Raw genomic sequence first — 23,768 nt, 5'->3', positions numbered from 1 at the left:
CGTTTTTTCTCGTGTCCAAAACGCAACGGAAGTTTTAAAATTTTATTTTGACAATCAAAATATTTGGATACTCGTATGGTTTAAATTAAATGAACATTCATAGGAAGCTAGAAAATTTTACATTTAGTGAACAATTTTCACTTGACTCCAACTACTCTGGTATAAGCGGACATAGTTCTTGTTGTATATCCCTACGAACTTTCTTCGATTTATTAATCCGGTCTACGACTGGAATATTTATTCCTCTTCTAAATTCCACTAGAAAAATAGAAGATATTTTTGCGTAGAGATAAAACACTAAAAACCGGCCTGACCCTCAAACTTGGAGTGGCTGAATTTTTCCTTGAAAAGAAAAGAGGTTTTTGAGAGCACACTGAAAACATTGGAAGAGCCAAAAATTTTCTTGCAAAATTCCAAGAAGAATTTTCGAATGATTCTTGTGCCTTGAGAATAATAAAATCCTTTTGGATGCATGTTACGTAAATTAGGAATCAAAATCCCTCATTATTATTTCTGATCCTTTCTTAACTTAATTAATCTAATTAATTAAGTTAATTAAATATTCTAAATATGCATGTTAACCTTTTGCCAATCTCGATTTTACTTTTAATACATATATTTGTGAGAATATCATGTTTAATATTTTCTTTGTGTGCAAAGTTTTAAATTATGGTATCATGAATATCTCGTATATTTAACTAAATCAAAATATAACTAATTATTAAAGTCAATTTGAACTTTAATAAATTTGCATGATGAGCTTTTACTTTTACAAACTCATGATCCATACTCACATTACATTAATTTCATCATAATCCTGATAGACGATTCAATATCATCGATGTGACAATTTCAACTTGTTTGTTATTATGATGCACACTTTAATTTCGAGATCACAAATGTCTAAATAAGGCATGTGTACTCATTTGACTGTCTTATCAGTCATTTTCTCAAAATTTCTATAAGTTTTTATAAATTTTATATATAAGCTTATCGATTGATCATATCAAACTTATTTCTTATAAATTCAACTCATTGAATTTATTATCTCAACAGGAACAAGTAAACTGAATTGAATTTATTATCTCAACAGGAACAAGTAAACCCATCGAATCATTGTAAGAGCGTCTAGTAGCATCTCCCCATGATTCCCTAGGTATCACTGATAGTGCCTGCAAGAACTAGTCGATTATGATTAACGCGCAGTACGGTCCCTTCATCTCATATATCCCGATCGAATCTGCAACCATTGGTTCATCGAGGGTTGCATAATAATTCGATAACTATGTGACACATCTTTGAGAATAAATAGTGGCATCGCATGTACAATTGGAGAACTTCTTCTCTAACGTACATTTCATACTCTGGCCAAAGATTTCATGTACTATTATTTCATCAGACCACATAGGATATATACACCCGTAGGTGAGCGGTGAATTCCCGGCTACAATGTACTAGCTCTTACATGTGTCGCAACTGTACCCAATCTCACCACCTGATAAACCTCCTGGAGTCGGTAAACGAGTCAAAGCACAATCCTAGCATATAGAGCCTCAATGTTGTCTCGGGTCGTAAGGACTAATTGTGTACAATCATAACCACAGACTTATCATCTCGATGAATGATAACCACTTGGAAAGTCCGAGTGAGGGTAGTTCGGTTAGTTCGGTATAATCATCATATGACTACCTATCTGCATGTTTGGACATCTCTATGTCCTTATCATGAAACGCGGTACACAACATCACAGATGCTAGTATCGAGCTCAAGCGACCTATATCCATGTTTTAGGCGGCTGAATCGACTAGGAAAGAATTTAGATTATACAGTGTTTACAAATGAGTTTCAACATCAAATTACGATTCATTTGTATTAAAGTATAATCAAGGACTTTATCTATGTTGATTGCATGAGTATACAGATAAAGTAAAACAAAACCATAAATAGTTAAATTATATTAAAATATAGATTGTTTATTACACTTGAGTCAATAAATCCCTAGCCAACTGTTGACTTACGGGACATCTACTCTAACAATCTCCCACTTGTCCTAGAGCCAACTACCCATAAACTTTAATCACATTGCTTCGCGATGCTTCTCAAACTATGGTCATGGCAAGGGCTTTGTAAGTGAATCAGCAATATTATCTGTAGAGGGGACTCTTTTGAGTAATATATCTCTTTTTCCCACAATCTCCCGTATGATGTGGAACTTCCTTAGTGCATATTTGGATCGCTGATGAGACTTTGGTTCCTTTGCTTGCGCAACGGCACCAATGTTGTCACAGTACACCGGGACTGGATCAAATCTATTAGGAATAATGCCCAACTCTTGGACAAAATTCATCATCCAAACTGTGCCTCTATGGCTACAGCAGATGCATCAATGTATTTAGCTTCAGTGGTGGAATCCGCAACGGTGTCTTGCTTGGAACTTTTCCAAGAGGCAGCCGTACCATTTAGCATGAATACAAAAAAAGAGGTCGATTTCGATTCATCTACGTCACATTGGAAGCTAGAATCATTGTAGCCTTCCAATTTCAATTCTCCAACCCCACAGACCATGAACAAGTTCTTAGTCCTTCTTAAGTACTTAAGAATATTTTTCACGGCCTTCCAATGCATTGGACCAGGGTTCGCCTGATATCTGCTTGTAATACACAGATCGTAAGCAACATCAGGGCGTGTTAATATCATACCATATATGATACTACCAATGGCTGACGCATATGGAATACGTGTCATCATCTCTATCTCTCTATCATTCTTGGGGCACATTGCATTAGATAGATTAACATCATGACACATTGGTCAGTATCCTCTCTTGGACTCTTCCATAGAGAATCTATTTAGAATGGTATCGATATAAATCGCTTGGGTGAGCTCCAGCATCTTCTTTGATCTATCTCTATATATTTGTATTCTCAATACATAGGATGATTTACCCATGTCTTTCATGGAGAATTTACTTGCTAACCAAACTTTAGTTGATTGCAGTAATCCTACATCATTCTCAATGAGTAGGATGTCATCAATATAAAGTACTAAGAATGTCACTACACTCCCACTAGCTTTCTTCTACATGCATGGTTTCTCAGGATTTTTAGCTAAACCAAATTCCTTGATAGTGCTTTCAAATCTGATGTTCCAATTCCTTGACGCATGCTTGAGACCATATATTGATCTCTGAAGTTTGCATACCTTATGCTCGCTTCCTACTGATGTGTATCCTTCAGGTTTGAGACATATAAATTTCCTCTTTGATGTCTCCATTGAGGAATGCAGTCTTTACATCCATTTGTCATATCTCATAGTCATACCATGCTGCTATGGTAGGTAGTATTCTAATGAACTTAAACATAGCAACTGGTGAAAAAGTTTCCTCATAGTCAATTCCTTGCCTTTGAGTATAGCCTTTTGCAACCAGTCTTACTTTGAAGGTCAATACCTTCCCATTCGCCCCAAGCTTTCTTTGGTTGTCAAAGTTGGAGTCTTCCACTTAATCTATTTATAGAATGAAAGTCATAGGTCATTGATTATTGCTTGAATGTTTATTTTATTTGTTTCAGTCACAGTAAACCATGCATGTGAGAACCAATGCACAACATGAATCCAAAAACTCTGATATATTCACGTCTTCTGATCACACAAACCTTACCAGAATAAAGTCATCAAAAAAGAGAGAAACTATCCATTTATGAATGAAGAATCCAAGGCATCCAAAAGTTACTCTTCTAGTTATCACAGGGGTTGTCATTTCCATTTTTTGTTCCTTCTGATTTTACTCTTCGAGTAAAAATAGAATGATCTAAAAGGAATATGATTAAGATAACCACTTGAATTAAAAAAAGATAAAAATAATTTTTATCAAAAAAATTACAAGCACTCTTTGAAAAGATGGTTTCAAAGTAAGAAAAACATAAAAACATATATTTTTAAAACATATTGCATATATCTGAAGTAATAAAATTTAATGTGTCAATCCACATATGCAACTATATATTTCATATTAGCATTGAAACAAAATAAATCGAAAATTGACCTGATATTAATTAATTTGGATAGTTCTTTTTTTACCAAAACATCATCTTCAACGTGCAACGCGTGTCTTTTACTGGTATATTTAAAAGTGTCAGTATAGCATTTGATTACTATATAATCCCATCAAGATTATAATAATAATGGACTCGGTCCTTACTAAGTTCTTAGTTTACTTTTCGTCAAGGAATCGATTCCATTCAACCTATACTAACGAACAAGATCGACAAAAATTTAACAAGATGGCGACATAAACATACAATTTATTATAGAGCTAGAGACATCAAAATTCAAATTCTGAATAATAATTTAACATATGGCGACAAAAAGGATACAATAAAACTACGGAAAAGCATAATATTTGAATAAAAATTTAACACGATGGAGACAAAAAAAACATTTAATATGATTATAAAAACATAAAAAAATTCAAATTTTGAATAATCCAAAACATTTTGTTTATATGGGCATATAACATCGGTATTAAACTGTATCCTTCCGAATGGATACAGTGACCAACGACATATATATATTGTAAATATCAGGCAATTGATTAGAAGTGGGTTGCATAAATAATCTCACAAAATTTTCAAATTAATTCGATTGGATTAACAACACTGAATTGTGATTATTGTCGGCTGATTTTCAACAAACCAACAATTAAATACTATGCCAAAATAGGCTCATTGAATTGGTTTAATTTGAACAATATAAATGATTGGAAATACAAATTAGGCTACTAAAACTGAAAGTAAATGTAAATGCACAAATAATTATTTATGGATGTTTAGAGATTTGAACAACTTTTACATTTCCCCTTCTTTTACATAGGAATGGTTTCACTAGAAGACTTGTCGATTAAACAACTTGCAATAACCCCACTTCAATAGGGCTTGATCACTGGCCTACTGAAAATCTTAGCTATATCATAACCCTATCAATCTGACCAGTAAGACTCTTACTATTATTTACAAGTATTTCAGAACAAAATACACTTGGTACAAATAATCCTCGATAATCTAATATGAGAAATTAAGTGTATGGTGACATAAACTTTTGATCAGTTGGGGTCTGAAAAATTTATTCGATAAATAATGCTTAATTGTATATAGTGGATAGTCGCGCCTGAATATCCACCGACTCATCTAAGGACAAGACTGAATCCTTCACTTGTTCTTTATTTTTTGTAGGCCGGGTTCCTCTATTGTTTGGGCTGTAAGGTATTGGGCTCCATAAGAGGAAGTCCAATGTGCATAAAGAAGAAGCTGGGCTTTTCTTAACTGATGAGTACAAGAAGCCCATTTCCGGATACCAGAAAAAAAACGGTTAATGGGGTGAATAAGAAGGGAAGAGGGTTAAGCATAAACGGCACGTAAAAAATTGAAAAAGGAAAAACTTGACTTCAAGAAACGGGACTTTCAGGAGAAGGAGAACAGAGAAGAACCTGGTGATTCGATCAAGAAATCAGGACAAGGAAGCTGCACTGAGGAAATCAGAAAGGGAAGAACACAACGAGTAGATCAGGGAATTAGGCTTGACAGTTCGTGTTATTGTTCTTGATTTGTTCACTGATTTGTAAACTCTGTGTAAGGATATTGTTTCTGGAAATGGAAAGGTTGGTGATGTTTCTCCGTGGATGTAGGTCTTAACAAGGCCGAACCACGTAATTGTGTTGTGCTCTATCGTGTGTGTGTGTGTGTGTGATACATTGTTCATGCATGTGTGTAAATATTTCGGGTGATAAACTTTGAAGAGTGTGTGTCGTGGTCATCGGTGAAGCTATAAAGAAAGCTAATAAAACGTAACAAGTGGCGCCGTCTGTGGGAACCACAAGAACAATGGGAACGATGAAGTACGATATTGAAAAGTTTACGGGAAAGAATGACTTCTCGCTATGGAGAATAAAAATGAGAGCCATACTTATTCAACAGGGCCTGGTAGAAGCACTAAAGGAAAGGGGGAAATGTCAAGTTCAACAAAAGAAAAGGAAGATGTCATGGAGAAGGCACACAGTGCTATCATTCTATGCCTTGGCGATAAGCCATTAAGGGAAGTGGCAAGAGAAACGAATGCAGCCGCTGTGTGGAGTAAATTGGAATCATTATACATGACCAAGTCATTGGCAAATAGGCTGTATTTAAAACAGAGACTGTACTCCTTCAAAATCAGGGAAGAACATAGCCTTGAAGACCAAATTGAAGAGTTCATCAAGATTCTGGATGATTTAGAAAATATTGAAATCAAGCTGGAAGATGAAGATAAGGCGCTCATACTCTTAAATGGATTGCCAAGAACTTATGAACACTTCAAGGATGCGATCTTATATGGCAGAGAACAGATGATTACCCTTGAAGAAGTTATGTCAGCAATAAGATCTAAACAACTACACAAAAAGATCACATCAAGCACAGAACCCTCAGGTGAAGTACTAGTGACAAGGGGAAGGCCAAAGATGAAAACACCAAGATTCAAAGGAAACAGGTCTAGGTCCAAAAGCCAAGTAAGACTCAAGTGTTTCATTTGTCACAGGGAGGGTCACTTCGAGAGAAATTGTCCCGAGAGAAATAAGTGGAAACAAAATAAGTCAGCAGATCATGGTGAAGCATCTGTGGTGTCAGATGGTTATGAGTCAGCTGATGCCCTTGTAATAACCACTGAAAACTCAGATAATGAGTGGATACTAGACTCTGGATGCTCGTTCCATATGTGTCCAAATAGATCCTGGTTTGAAGATTTGACAGAGGCTGAGGGAGGTATGTTCCTATTAGGAAACAATAATGAATGCAGGGTCAAAGGTGCAGGCACCATCAGGATCAGAATGCATGGTGGAGTTGACAGGCTGTTATTGAATGTGAGGTTTGTACCCGAGTTGAAAAGGAACTTAATATCATTAGGTACACTAGATTCAGGAGGCTATACATTCAAATCTGAAAAGGGAATCATGAGAGTAATGAAAGGTTCACTGGTTGTTATGAAAGCCATGATGAAAAACTCTCTGTATCTGTTGATCGGCAATACAGTGATAGATGGAGCCTCAGTAGCTCAAAGATCAGAACACCAAACAAGACTATGGCATGAAAGGCTAGGGCATCTAAGTGAAAAAGGACTCCAAGAGTTATCCAAACAGAAGCTGTTAGGTGATGAGAAAATTCATCCCATAGAGCTATGTGAATATTGTGTCCTGGGAAAGGCAAAACAAGTCAGCTTTTCTGAGGCTAAACACACCACCACTAGACCATTGGAGTACATACACTCTGATATATGGGGTCCTTCAAAGACATCCACACATGGGGAAGGAAGATATTTCATTACCATCATAGATGATTTCTCAAAAAGGGTCTTGGTTTACATTCTGAAAACAAAAGACCAAGCGGCTGGTAAGTTCAAGGAATGGTTATTGCTGATTGAAAATAAAACAGACCTGAGAGTCAAACACATCAGAACCGATAATGGACTAGAGTATCTATCTGAACAATTTGACAGCATGTGCAAAGGAAGAGGCATTACCAGACATAGGACAGTGGCAGGCACTCCACAACAGAATGGGATTGCAGAAAGGATGAATAGAACTTTACTAGAAAGGGTAAGGTGTATGATATTAAGCGCAAGGTTGCCAAAGATATTTTGGGGTGAGGCTCTCTCTACTGCCTGCTATCTCATTAATAGGAGTCCAGCAAGATCCATAGGTTTTAAAACACCTATGGAGGTCTGGAGTGGTAGTCCAGCCGATTACAAAGGTTTAAAAATATTTGGATATCTTGCCTACGCACATGTAAAACAAGATAAATTAGATGCTCGAGCTCTAAGATGTATTTTCATAGGCTATCCGGAAGGAATAAAAGGCTACAAGGTGTGGAACCTAGAGCCAACTGGGCCAAGGTGCTTCAATACAAGGAATGTTGTGTTTGATGAAACTAAAATGGGATATGATTTAAAGGAACAAAGCACTGAAAGAGAGACAGTGGAACCTGAGGAATCACAAGTTGAGGTGGAGCCCGAAAAGGAAACTCAAATGAAGGATCAAGAAGCCTAGAATGAATCTGAAGTTGAAATAATAAAACTACCAGAAGGGGTTACAAATGAACAAACCAAAACATACTCCTTGGCTAGGGATAGACAAAGAAGACAAATTAATCCCCCCGAGAAGTATGGTCAACTTGATCTGACTTGGTATGCACTGTCAATAGCTGAACAAATGGAAACCATGGAACCTTCATCCTATAAAGAAGCTGTGAACTGCAACAACAGAAACAAATGGATAAAAGCTATGGACGAGGAGATGGATGCCTTGAAGAAGAACGAGACCTAGGAACTGGTTAACAAACCCAAGGATCAAAGGTTGTTAGGATGCAAATGGGTTTATAAACTCAAGGAATCAAATCCATGAACTGAAAATCCGAAATACAAGGCAAGATTGGTTGCAAAGGGCTACTCTCAACGTGAAGGATCAAGAAGCCCAGAATGAATCTGAAGTTGAAATAATAAAACTACCAGAAGGGGTTACAAATGAACAAACCAAAACATACTCCTTGGCTAGGGATAGACAAAGAAGACAAATTAATTCCCCCCAGAAGTATGGTCAACTTGATCTGACTTGGTATGCACTGTCAATAGCTGAACAAGTGGAAACCATGGAACCTTCATCCTATAAAGAAGCTGTGAACTGCAACAACAGAAACAAATGGATAAAAGCTATGGACGAGGAGATGGATGCCTTGAAGAAGAACGAGACCTGGGAACTGGTTAACAAACCCAAGGATCAAAGGTTGTTAGGATGCAAATGGGTTTATAAACTCAAGGAATCAAATCCAGGAACTGAAAATCCGAAATACAAGGCAAGATTGGTTGCAAAGGGCTACTCTCAACGTGAAGGAATAGATTTCAATGAAATATATTCGCCGGTCGTTAAACATAGTTCTATAAGGCTAATCCTTGCCTTGGTCACACAGCTGGATTTAGAGTTGCATCAATTAGATGTAAAAACCGCATTTTTGCATGGAGAACTTGAGGAAACAATCTTCATGGAACAACCAAAAGGGTATGTGAAAAATGAAAGTCAGGGAAAGGTCTGCCTATTAAAGAAGTCTCTCTATGGCTTGAAACAAAGTCCAAGACAGTGGAATAAGAAATTTGATGACTACATGAGAGAGATTGGAATGTATACAAGTGACTATGATAGCTACGTATACTTAAAGAAAGACAAGGAAAAGATTGTTCTGTATCTCCTCACATACGTAGATGACATTCTTATTGCTAGTAATAGCATGGAAGAAATCAGGATGTTGAAACAACAACTGAATGTCAAATTTGAAATGAAAGACTTGGGAGAAGCAAAGAAGATTCTGGGCATGGATATAAAGAGATGTAGAAGAGACAAGAGTTTGTTCCTAAGTCAAGGAAGCTACTTAAGAAAGGTGTTACTGAGGTATAACATGCACAAGGCAAAAACAGTAAATCCCCACTTGGACAACAGTTTAAACTCTCAAAAGAACAAGCCCCACATGACAAGGAAGAGATTGAGAGGATGAAACACATTCCATATGCAAGTGGTGTGGGGAGCCTAATGTATGGAATGGTATGTAGCAGACCTGATCTATCATTTGCTATAAGTGTTGTATCCAGGTTCATGGCTGATCCTCGACCACCTCACTGGGAAGGGCTAAAATGGCTACTAAGATATGTGAAGGGAGCTGCAGACGTGGGGTTGAAATTCAAACAAAGGAGTGTAGAAGAAGGGCCAGTGGTGGGATATGTAGATTCAGATTTCGCAGGAAAATAGTGACACTAGAAAATCCACAACTGGATATATCTTCACTTTATTTGGAACGGCCATTACTTGGAGAGCTACACTCCAGTCAGTTGTGGCACTATCAACCACGGAAGCAGAATTTATAGCAACCACCGAAGCTGTCAAAGAAGCTCTATGGCTGAAAGGATTCATAAGTGAACTGGGAATAAAGCAAGCTAAGGTGGTTGTATATTGTGACAACCAAAGTGCAATACACTTGTCTAAACATCAAGTTTACCATGAACGATCAAAACATATTGATGTTAAGATGCACTTTGTGAGGGATGTCTTGAATAAAGGTGAAGTGTGTCTGGAAAAGGTTCCGTCTGAAGATAATCCCGCTGATATGCTAACCAAAACACTACCCTATGCTAAGTTCAGACACTGCTTGAACTTAGTAAATGTAGTGGAGTTCAAGTAAAGACAATAAGACAGAGAAGCAGCCAACCATTAGAGAAAAGGTGGAGATTGTAGACCGGGTTCCTCTATTGTTTGGGCTGTAAGGTATTGGGCTCCATAAGAGGAAGTCCAATGAGCATAAAGAAGAAGCTGGGCTTTTCTTAACTGATGAGTACAAGAAGCCCATTTCCGGATACCAGAAAAAAAACGGTTAATGGGGTGAATAAGAAGGGAAGAGGGTTAAGCATAAACGGCACGTAAAAAATTGAAAAAGGAAAAACTTGACTTCAAGAAACGGGACTTTCAGGAGAAGGAGAACAGAGAAGAACCTGGTGATTCGATCAAGAAATCAGGACAAGGAAGCTGCACTGAGGAAATCAAAAAGGGAAGAACACAACGAGTAGATCAGGGAATTAGGCTTGATCAGTTCGTGTTATTGTTCTTGATTTGTTCACTGATTTGTAAACTCTGTGTAAGGATATTGTTTCTGGAAATGGAAAGGTTGGTGATGTTTCTCCGTGGATGTAGGTCTTAACAAGGCCGAACCACGTGATTGTGTTGTGCTCTATCGTGTGTGTGTGTGAGATACATTGTTCATGCATGTGTGATGCTCTGTGTGTGCTAGAAATAAAATGTTGTCTTGCCTTTCTTACTTAACTGGTCAGCTTGTATTTTTTCTGAACAAGCTTATTGTTGTGGTATCGGTAAGGTTTACCCTTCATAGAGTTTTGCCTTACTGAATTGAATCTATGGCTAGACCAATTGGGTTTTGCAAGGGAGCTCTCTGGTGTATTACCTATACCGAATTTCCAACACTTGTTCATCTGTTCAACGGGCTCCTCAACATGAGAGGTAAACTCTTGATGTTCATATGTTGTTCTAGATCTAACAAATCTAATTAATTTAGTTTTTCCTTTCTCTAGACACACTTGAGCAACAGTGTCAGCAAGGTTGTTATCATTGCTACTGAAATCGAGATTTGTCCTATATCTTGATGGTTTCTACAGATCCTGTATTTTCTCGAGACGGACTGAAGACTTGTTCTAAAGTTTTATCAGCTCAGCTAATTTCTTGTTCTCAGAAATCTATTGTTTATGCCCATTTTGTACTCTTTCATTCTCAGTTTTTAACTTTGCAACTTCTGCCTTAAGACTTGACACTTCTCCTGGTTGTTCCCAATTAGGTTCTGTATCCTTATCAGACAGAATTTAATACTTAGCCTTGACTTCCTTGAATGATTGAGAAAGTCTTTTATACTCATTGATCATGTCATGAAGTGTTGTGACAAGATCATCTCGTGTAAAATCAGTTGAGTTGAAATCGAATACCTCTTCACTAGTTGATTCTAGCTCGGCATCAGCCATGAGACATTGAATCTCTTCTTTCTCACTCCCACTTCGACCCACTTACTCTTATACTCTTCTGCTACTAACTTCTTCTGATAAGTCTTCTTCCTAGATGACTTATTGTCATCTACGAATCTCTCATGGGATCTTCAGACCTTATTAGTTAACCTCTTGTCATCTTTCTTAGGTTTATGGTATTTAGCTATGAACTAGTTAGTTCTTCCGTAGTTAAAACATGCATTTTCCTCATCAGTGAACTTTGTTTTGTGATAATTTCTTTTGTTGTAAGTCTGAATGTTTCCCTAATTATTCATCATGAACTTTCCAAATTCTTCACATACAATAACATTACATCATTACTCAACTGTTTTACAAACTTTTTGGAAAATGATGGCTCGATTTTTGTAGCATCCAATGCTTTAGTCACTTTCAAAGTGGACTCAACATCAGTCCTCGAGTCCGTTTCAAATTCATAAGCCTTAATTTATGCAAAAAGATCATGCAATTCAAGCTTGTTCAGGTCCTTTTATTCTCGCATTGCTGTGATTTTGACATCTCACTCTCTTGGGATTGCCCTCATCACTTTCAAATTTGTTTCTCTTTTTCCATATTCTTTACTGACAACAATCAATTTGATTATTATGTTGTTGGCTCTTCATCAAAATCAGACATGTATTCACTGGGCTTCATCTTGATACTGTCACTTCTGTATTCCAATAGAGAGTTTGTTCTCCTTTTCTTGGTCATTTTCCTCGCATAACTAAATCAGCTTTTCCCAGATATCCTTGGCAGTAGAGAACATTTGATCTTGCTAAATATGTTCTTAACTAGCATCTTATATAGAATTTCCTTATCTTATTCTACTACTTTTGATTTTATTGATGCAGATGAGGAAACTTTCGACATACTGCGATGTTGGTCCCAAAAAACAAAAGTATATCTTATTTTGTCTATAATGGAAAAAGAAATTTTAGCTTATCCCATTTCAACAGTTGCGGTGAGGAAAACTTTTAGTTTTGGGTGAAATACATTGGATGATAGACGTTCTAGCTTAAGGCAAAAAAAATTGAAAGCTCAATGTTTGCTCAATGATTTCTCAAAAGTCGTAAGTCGAACACAACATATTAAAAGTGATGAAGAAGACCAAGATGAAACTGAGGGAACATCCGGAACAACGACCGGAGAAAATGCGAGTGATTGAGAAACACCACTTCTAAAGGTACGCATGTAAAAGTAAGCGAGCTGGTAGGACTTTGATTCCTCTACATCAACAGAGATACGTAGGCATTTTATATAGTTATAACTATAAATGCAAGCCCTTTTATTATATTTTATGTAATTTATTTGTTTATTTAAAAATAAAAAAAATTTAAAAAATAAAACCGGACTCGGACTGTAACCGGCCACGAGTGGGCCGGTTAATTTTGGTGTAAGGTTTTTTAGTACCCAAATCACATCTTAATTTTTATATATATTTTACGTTCAAAACGTTCTTTGTGCGTTGTATGATTTAAATATTTATATGATGCTTAGATTTGATTTACCTTTATGTATATAATGTTTACTTCAATTATTGTGGGTTTTAAGCAGATATACTCCTTGTAAAATCTCTACAAACAAATCTCCCTCATGCTCCAATCATCTAATCCGGTTCACAATAGAAACTGGATTCCTTGTATAGATCGCACTAGAGAAATTTCGTTGAGATTAAATTGCCGGAATTTAATAAATCCCAAGACGGTGGTGCGGCATCGAGGCGACTACGTGGTGGTGGAAGGGTGTTCGTACATATTTCCTCCAAATATAGGTGTGGCCGAAATTGTGAGGGAGAAAATTTTCGTGCAACAGTTGTGTGTCTTATTCATCTATTGAATACACATATATTAAAATTCTCTTTCTAATCTAATGAGGAATCTCAATTTTTCAAGATATTGTTTTTCATAATTCAAAAGCTCTCATATATGTCTTTTCTACTCTTAAAAATATCATGTATAATTAAATTATTATCAATTTTGATAATACAATAAATATATATACACATAAATACGCAAATAAATATAATATAATATAATATATATGCTTTAAATTATATAAATTTTATTTAATCACTCAATTAATTGATTAATCTATTCTAGAATTTCTAGAACGCTTCACGAGAATTTTGCACTTAGTAGTCACTATTACTAATTAATAAATATATTATAAATTTACTAAATAAATAATTATGAATTCATTATAACCTCGATCGATGATCAGACAATGTCGATGTGTGGAAAGTACAAATATCGTCCATATAATGAAAATGAAACAATTGATTTTTTACAGCTGTCAGTTTTGTGAATTCTTTCACTAAAATAGACAGTTCGTGAAACGACCCTAACTTCTAAATTCATTTAATTTACACTAGTTTTTTTTCCTAAATTCCTAAACCATGCATAATTAATTCATCATAAATAAACTAGTATAAATAGTCAAATAAATTAATTTCATAATATCCATTATCATTCATGCAAAATAAGTAAACAAGGCGAAAAAAGTCTAAAATTTAAGCTCAATAAATTCTAGCATCCTATCAGCCTTTAAATAAAAACAATAATCCATAAAATCATTAAAATCTTTAACATATGCGAAATTTCAAGGTCCTCGGGTATGCACTGCGCCTCTCGGATGGCTCGATAGTCCACACCTCACAACTCAACATCATCATCACCTACAACCATTCAAACCTAGTAAGTCTAATGACTCAGTATTCTCAACCCTGATATAGCAAGTACATAAGTGTATACAATCACATGCGTAAAAATTACGTTTACTAAAAATAGATTTTGTCATGCATACATGAAACCTTCAAAAATATACAACTCTTTAAATCACGCATAAATATGAACATTTGTATTAAAAAAAATTTACGTTTTTAAGTGAAGTCTGATACTCGATAGTGACAACATTCAGTAGATTGATCGATCTATAAACTATAGTACTAGGCCTTCGGGTTCAACGTCCACTTCTTCGACGATCTCTCCGACTATCAAAAAATAACTTCATCGTTCACTATAACGGATCCATTATTGTTGAGATTCTCGCCCCCGTTTTCTACGGTTTACTCTCTTTTCATTGCAAGGTCACCCTTTACGTTTTCAACGGATCTCACTATCAATTCGCATTTCTCAAAAATATTTTCCTTCACTTTATCATTTCATAAAAATATGCATAAATTTCCATATTCTTTAAAACGACAGATAAAATAACATAAACATGCGGATATGTTAAAACTTCTAAAAATAACATATCTCATGCATATACTTTAAAACTTCTAAAAATAGCATTTAACATGATATGGAAACATTTTAGGAAGTTGCAAACCGCCCTCGACTTTCCTCGAACCGAACACGCATGATTCAACTCTATACTTACCCGGACGACCCCGGACTTTGACTTAATGGTAACGAATCGATTCCATGATTTTAAAAATACCAAAAGTGTCCAGATCCTTGCTGGAAATTTTATCTTAGGACCTACGTTCAAAAACGACTCGATTTGCTTACAGAACGACTCTTTTACCCCCGTTTCCACGTTTTCGAGCAAACAAATGACCAAACTACCCTTACGACTTGAACCAACCCGAGACCAGACCCTTGTTAAAATCCCAACACTCAATTTAAGCTACTGGAAGTTCAACGCCCCCAGCCAAAACCAAAACCGCAATAAAAAAATTTAACCTAGGCCCATTTTGTCTCTTTTTTGACACGTTCGAGCAAATTACGACCCCGAACAGACCATGGCTCGAAACGACCTCGAACCAGGCCCTATAACTCTAATTGAGACCCTAACTAAGACCAAGTTTAGGCCCTTTCAGACTTAGACCAGTCGCCCTAGGCCCTAGGCTTAACGCAACAGCAGAGCATTGGACGCACCCTTGCGTGCAGCAGGGCTCCTCGTGCTTCCACGGTTTCTGCAGCCCTCGACTCACCTCGTGGCTCATACCAGCCCCTCACCAGGACCCTAAGACACGTCCCTAGCTCCTGGTCTAGTCCTTTCCACCATCCCCTAGCCCATAGAACCGAGACACACAAAAACAGCCCAACAAATGGAGATTTTGGAGTTAAGGTTCCAGCTCTATACCAGCATGTCCAAGCCCCAAACTAACCCTTCGTAGATCTCCTAGGACCATAATCCTTCCCTTGAGATCTTGGCTAGGTCCCCATGCAGCACCCTTGGCCGTAGGAACCCTAACCCGATCCCCCTTCCTCTTGGCATGCACGCACATTACATGTAGGATTGAGCAGCCCTTGCGGCTTCCATTTTTGGTCTTTGTCCCTTCAAAACCTACTATTGAACGTTAGACAGAAACTTAAATCCTTTAGTTTGAATCCCTCCCTCAACAATTTCCAAACACGTCAAGAATTCTTTATGAAACCATGAGATGCACATGAAAAAAACTTTAAAATCATCATCCTCATGAAATTTCACAAAAAAATCAAACACATGCAATAATATGGGTTGAATGGTGCACAAAGGAAGGATTAAAAACATGCCTTGATTGTTTATGCTTACAGATAATGGGCGACAGCACGACGGGAGACGAACGGGGCTCTCAAAAATCACCCTATCTTGGCTATAAAACCTTCGGCCACCTAGGTTTAGGAGTGAGTGAGTTGTTGTGCTGAAAGTGATGAAGGAGGGGTGTATGAGGTGTGTGTGGTAGGCTATGGTTTTAATTAATTTGTTAGATGGGATTTTTAATTAACCACCACTAATCTAGGGTCATTAAAGAGTTAATTTAATCACTAATTAATCCACCAAAAGTCCAAAACAATAACTAAAAATATTTGGTGTCACGAGGTTCCGGTGCAGTAAAACCGAAACTTCTCATTTTCTAGCAAAAGTTCATTACCGATTAAGTTCGGCCCTCACTAAAAATAAATTTGCCACTTTCTTATTTTGGATAACTAAATCTCGAGTTTCAAATTCTTAAACTTCTAAAAATAGACATTTTATCAAAATCATCACCGATTCTCTCGCCTTGGCCGTGCATCACGTATTCGACTGTAGACAGTTCAAATTCATAACATTCGGTTAAATTCTCATTATATTCATACAAATAATTAAACATACCTTTAAACCATTTATTTAAATAAATTCTAATTATATTTTCATGCATGCATATGGTTAGTGTGTTCGGGTTTTCGAGCATTACAATTCCACTCTCCTTACTTAATTAGCAGTTAAGCTAAATTTCACAACTTTCATTACAAGAAATCAATCTATAGAATCCTTCATAAGTAGTCTGTTTGATCTCCATCAAATTACAACCGCCAAATTCAACTTTTTGGAAATTGTATGTCTCAACGGAACACATAATCCAATACTTGTGCGACTCTCAATAGTTCAGGGATACAACTAATCGTGGGTTCACAACTTCATGTGATTCATAACAACATTTGTTAATATTTGTGCTTACCTAATTAGCCACATTCTTTTCATCAAGCCCTTGATCATGAACTTCAGAACTCAAGACTGGTAGAACTCATCCGATCATGGTAACAGTGTCTAGTAGTATCGTTACATTATCTCTTAGGTATCAATGATAGTGCCTACAAGAATTTTAAGTTATTGTTAATGTAACGCCCGAAAATCCGAATACACTAACCACATGCATGCATGAAAATTTATTTGAAATTATTTAAATGAGTTGTCTAAAATATGTTTAAGTATCTGCATGATTTAATGATTATTTAACCGAATGTTATGAATGTAAACTTTACGCAGTTTAATACGCGATGCACAGCAGAAAGCGAGAGAACCGGGGACGATTTTTATAAAGTTTCTATTTTTAGAAAGTTATAAATAGAAACTTGGGACTCAATAATCCAAATTAGGAAAGCGACAAATCTATTTATATTAAAGGACGAACTTAATCTCTAGCGAACTTTTGCTAAGAAAATGAGTACTTTCGGGTATGCGATACTAGAAATGAGTAGCTCTAAATATTTTTGACACTTTTTAGTGGATTAATTATGAGTTTAATTAATTCTTTAATGGGCCTAGATTAGTAAGGATTTACTTAAAAAAATTAGGACCCTTAACTAACCTAAAGCCCACTTAACCACTTAATGATTTAATTAAATACAACCTACCCACCCTACACCCCTCATTCACGTCACTTTCAACATCAGCACACACAACTCACACACACTAGGACTCTAGGGGGGCTGAACTCTAGAGAAAGGAAAAGAAGGGAGAAAGCTTTGCGTCTCGTTCATCTCTCGTCGCGTCATCTCTTGTATATCATAAGAATAAAGGAAAAAAGGCATGTTTTCAACCTTTCTTTATGCACCATTCAATCCATAATATTGCATGAAACTGATTTTATGTGAAAAACTTGTAATGATTATGGTTTTTAGTTTCCTACATGTGTATCTCATGTTTTCATAATGGATTCTTAATTTTTTTGGGATTGTTGAAAGAGAAATGCAAACCAAGAGATTTTAGAGTCAAACTAAATGCCTAAGAGTAAGTTTTGAAGGGACTATGGTCATAGGGGTCGCCTCCATGGCAGCGCCACCTACACGTGAATACCATGAGGGCGGAGAGGCGGGAAGTCGGGTGGCCTTGGGTCCCTACAGCCAAGTGGCTGCATGGGGCCCTATTTATTGTTTGGAGGTTTGGGTTAAAGCCTTAGGAAGGGCAAGGAGGGGTTCGGTAAGTGCATGGACTAGTGGGCAAAGCGCTGCAACCGAATTTCCAGAAACTGCCCTTGTTGGCTTGTTTGGGTGTGTGCGGTTATGTGGGCTAAAAGGTTAGTTTAAGGACTGTTCCAGTGGCTAGGGACTTGCCTTAGGATCCTAGTGAGAGTCAAGTGTGAGCCAAAAGTCAAGTCAAGGCCAGCCACAGCCACTGGTGCATTTGCTCCTCGATTGCACGCGAAGAGCCATTCGGCGGGCTGCTGTTGTGAGGAATTTGGAGCCTTGAACGTCTGGTCTATAAGCAAGTCAGCCCAAAGATTTCCGGTTGAAGGTACGAGAAGGGAATTCCATGCTTTGTTGAAGCTTTCATCTAAGCCCTGGAATTCAATTCCCAAAAGGGCCAGATCATTGTCTTGTTTAGGGTCTAAGAAAGGGGTCTATGGCATGGTTTGGGGTCGTTTTGAGCCGTGGTCCGTTCGGAGTCGTAAATTGTCCGAACGTGTCAAAAAAGGGCGAAATGAGCCTAGATTAAAATTTTAAATCCATGTTTCTGTTTTGTCTTGGTCTTGGGGCTTCCAGCAGCTTATATTGAGTCTTGGGATGTTAATAAAGGTCTGGTCTCGTGTTGGTTTGAGTCGTAGGGGTAGTTAAGTCATTTGTTTAACCAAAAACGCAAAACGATAGTAAACGAGTCATACGGGGAGCGAATTGAGTCGTTTTTTAAACGTAGGTCTTAAGATTGAATTTCCAGCAAGCCACTAGATATTTTTGGGTGTTTTTAAAGTTTTTAAATAGAGTCGTTCTTCTGAAGTCAAAGTCTAGGGTCATCCGAGTATGTATAGCATTGAAACGTGTGCGGTCAGTTCGAGGAAAGTCGAGGGTGGTCTGCAACTTCCTAAACCAATTTCATATCATGTTAAATGTTATTTTTTGATGTTTTAAAGTATATACATGATATATGCTATTTTTAAAAGTTTTATCGTATTTGCACGTATATGTAATTTTTAGCAATCTCGACGTATACGAATGATATGAGTCATTTTTGAAAATTTAAATAATATAGAAATTTATGAACGTTTTATGAAATATTAAAGTAAAGCAAAATATTTTTGAGGAAAGTGAATTGATCGTGATGTAAAATTAGTAAGGGGTCAGCTGAAAACGGGAGTGGTGAACTTGCAATGACAAATGGAGTGAACCGTCGAAAATGGGGGTGAGAATCTCAATGATAATGGATCCGTTGAAAAAGTGAACGGTGAAGTTATTTTTTTGATATTCGAAGGGATCGTCGAAGAAGTGGAAGTTGAACCCGGTGGCCTAGTACTATGGTTTATAGATTGATCAATCGAATGAATATTGTCACTTTCGAGGATCAGACTTCACCTAAAAATGATAATTTTAAACGGAAAATGTTCATATTTAAGCACGGTTTAAAAATTTGCATATTTTGAAGGTTTCACGATTGCATGGAAAAATCTATTTTTAGTAAAAGTAATTTTTATGCATGTGAGTGTATATTTATGTACTTGCCATATTAGGTTTGAACATGTTGAGTCATTAGCCTCACTAGGTTTGAATTGTTGCAGGTAATTATGATGTTGAGTCGTGAGGTGCGCTATTGAGTCATCTGAGAGACGCAGTGCATACCTGATGACCTAGAAATTACGCATAGGTTAAAGGCTTTTGATGATTTTATGGATTACCGCTTTTATTTACAGACTGTTAAGATGTTAAAGTTTATTGAGTTAAATTTTATACTTTTATCGCTTATTTTACTTATTATGCATGAATGATTATGGATGATATGGATTTTGTTTATTTGACTATTTATGCTAGTTTATTTATGATGAATTAAATATGCATGGTGTAAAAAAAATAGTGCTAAATAAATGAATTTAGAAGTAGGGTCGCCCGAGGAGCTCGAGAAGTCACGCCTCAATGTCTGTGAGATTTATTGCTTTATATTTTTTTTATCTTATTACTTATTTAATTGTTTAGATGTACTTTCTTTTATGACTGTCAAAGTTAAATGTTAGATGACTTTTATTTTAAAATGCATGTTGGTTTCGTGGTTTGGACGGTGTGTACAATTATGCTTCAGAGACGTGAGGAGAATTTAGTTTTTCTGTATCTCTAATTTTGCACTACCTAAGATAAAGCCGAGGCAAATTGAACTTGGTGATTTAGGACTGCTTGTTTCGAATTCTACATTGCGTAGGAAGATAATTTCGAAGTGATGTTGTGTGTTTAATTTTAGGAATCATGAATTTAGGTACTGAATTATAATAATTTGAGAGACTTAATTGCAAGTTTTCAGAAATATTGAGAGTGATTTTGCTATAATTTGAAAATATAGGGGCTTTGTTGTATGAATCTGAAAACATGGAGGGCTAAAATACGAAAACTTTGGGGCTAAATTGGAGAATTCGAGAATTTTTGGGTCTTGATTGCAAATTTTAGGAAAATTATGGGGTCATTTTAGCAATTTTTGAAATCTATGGGAGCCATTTTGCATTAAATTTGATAGTCTAAGGAGCTAGGAATGCGATAAGTTAGGCATGATCGAATAATCTAATAGATGTGGGAGTTAGGTTGCAACTTACTGAAATATAAAACGGTCTATTTGAATGTAGTCAGCAAGAAAATCACTAACTAAGGGTTACAAAAGGAATTGTGATTGAGGAAATTAGACATATATGTAAGTATGAAGATGTCTTTGGATGAACGAGAAATATTGTTATTAGCGATTTTTGATGAGAAAGTGAGATTTGTCAAATTATTAATTTTGGGTATCATAATGGATTATAGAAAATTACAATTGTATTACAGGCGTTATAAGTGCATGTCGGGAAACACAAAGAATATAAGTATTAAAAAAAATCTAATCAACAATGGCTATTGTTTGGGAAGTTTGTATTTAGGTTTCAGAATTCTAGTAAGCTATTTAAGGGGTCAAATGACTAAAGAAGAAAATAAGTAAATTGAATTCGTTTATATTTGCGTATTATGCATAAAACTGTGGAAGTAATGTTATGAAGGAGTCAAGAATATAAACTAAGAATATCAAAGTTCGTATAATTCTCGTAAGCTTTAGCTTATAGGATTTGAGAAAAATATTAGTGGAAACTATACGAAATAATTGCGAAATGTAGGAAGTAAGTTAAAAGAAAAAATTTCATTTTGGGTTGACACTGCAATTGTTATGATTTCTAAGGTCCGGAAACCTCTATCTTGAACTTTGTTGCTAAACCTTACAAGGATGGATTCATTTGTGGAAATGTTTAAGTTATTAAGAAACAATTCGTAGTGTCATAAAATAGTTATTTTTTTGGGATTATAAAATTGGGAATCTAAGTTCTAATTAGTGATTAAAAGTATAATTATTACTAGGAGACACTTATTGTTGGAACATTTCATGTTCGCAATCTTGATTTTGATGTTAACAAAACTTGTTATTTTGTTTCTAATAAATTTATCTAAGTGCGTAGAAAGAGCTACCGAGCCTAAACTGAAGCTATTGAGATTGAAAATTGAAAGCACTAATTGATTGCCCAAATTGAACCAGTTCAACTGATTGTCCAGCTGATAGGTATTTCAACAGAAGACCTTCAGAAGCCGACCAGCTGACGAAGAGCTCAACTGATGAAGAGCTCAGCTGAACAGTTCAGCTGACGAGCCAAGTGATTTCACCACACCAGTTCAAGACCAGTTCAGAACATCAGTTAGGAGCCGATCAGTTTGCAGAACACGACAAGCTTATCTAAGTGAAATCTAGCTGAGTGCATTTAAGTAAAGCAATTCTCCAGTCAAAGAACAATAATGGACGTTGCAGCAGAGCTTAAAGTCAAGACGTTCCAGAATGACTGACAGAAAGGACAAATCACAAATATCGAGGAACAGATTCAACTGCAACGAACATATTTGATGAATCTTGATGTACGGTCACGAAAAACCTCTATAAATACAAGGTCAAGACCAACAACAAACAAGTGTGTAAATCATAAGAAGAATAGAAAAGCATGCTCATTGTATACCATCTTACAAGAAGCAATCAACCCAGATTTGAAGTAACACTTCAACGTGTTATCAGCTTAGATTAGAAGCATAGCTCTCTCAGTCTGTGAAAAAAATTTCATGTTGTATACATAGATCAGTTCTCACACACTCACAATCACTCACATATACAAAGAGTAGAGCTTATTGATAAGTTGAGTGATTATTGCACAAAGACGTTAAACTTGTGTATGTAGTATTTAACACATAGACGTTAAACAACTGTTGGTTGGCTGGTGCTTCCTTCAGTCCAGGATAGGAGTTCAATTAGGCAGTAATGTAAGTCCTAAGCTAAGTGGATTTGTACAAATCGTTGTGTAAATCAAATTTTTCTAGTGGATCCTACTCGAGGTGGTAGAAGGAGTGACGTAGGAGCAGTTGAAATCTTCGAACATCCATAAACATATCTTGTGTACTTAACTGTTTAACTATTGTTTTCAAACTAATTTGATCATTTCGAGCTGTTATCAGTTTAGTTCTCACCATAACTTAACTAATACATGCAAGAATTGATCCCTCTTATTTCAGTTATTCATCTTACACAAATTAAAAGGCTTTCAAATTAGTCAGCTTTCTTAACGAATAATTATTTCGAGTATTTTCCGCTTGGTTTAAAAAAAAACTCGATCTAATTCATCGGTGTTTACATTCTTAGAACACAAACTATTGAAGCTCATGTAGAATATTGTGTTTGAAGCACCTTCGCAGGTGTTAGAATCGATCCTTCACTTATTTTGGGAAATTAAATTATATGATCAGGGTTACCTAAGATAAAGTCAATCAATTAAAGTAATATCTGGGAAGATAAAATAACTTAACGTGGTTTAGGATTTATAATTGATAGAAGATGTAGAGTTAGATAAAACTTTGATTTCCTTGAGATCAAGAAATTTTGTATGAATGTATAAAAATAGAAGATGACATATCTGAATACGCCGCGAAAGCTTGATATAGTGCAAAATTTAAGCCGAACGGATTAAGCATGAAGTGAATGAGGGAGCCTAAAATTTTCAATAATCAAGACTAGACAAATTTCGATGACGAAATTCTATTTAAGGGGGAAGAATTGTAACTTTTGAAAACCCGAACACAATAACCACATGTATGTATGAAAATTTATTTGAAATTATTTAAATGAGTTGTCTAGAAGCATGTTTAAATATATGCATGATTTATTGGCTATTTAACCGAATGTTATGAATGTAAACTTTACGCAGTCAAATACGCGATGAACCGGGGATGATTTTGATAAAGTTTCTATTTTTAGAAAGTTATAAATAGAAACTTGGGACTCAGTAATCCAAATTAGGAAAGCGGCAAATCTATTTATATTAAAGGACGAACTTAATGTCTAGCGAACGTTTGCTAAGAAAATAAGTATTTTCGGGTATGCGATACTAGAAATGAGTAGCTCTAAATATTTTTAAATATTTTTGACACTTTTTAGTGGATTAATTA

The sequence above is a fragment of the Primulina tabacum genome, chromosome 4 (assembly GCF_025594145.1).
Source record: "Primulina tabacum isolate GXHZ01 chromosome 4, ASM2559414v2, whole genome shotgun sequence".
NCBI classification, from domain to species: domain Eukaryota; kingdom Viridiplantae; phylum Streptophyta; class Magnoliopsida; order Lamiales; family Gesneriaceae; genus Primulina; species Primulina tabacum.
Note: the sequence above shows the minus strand (reverse complement) of the source record.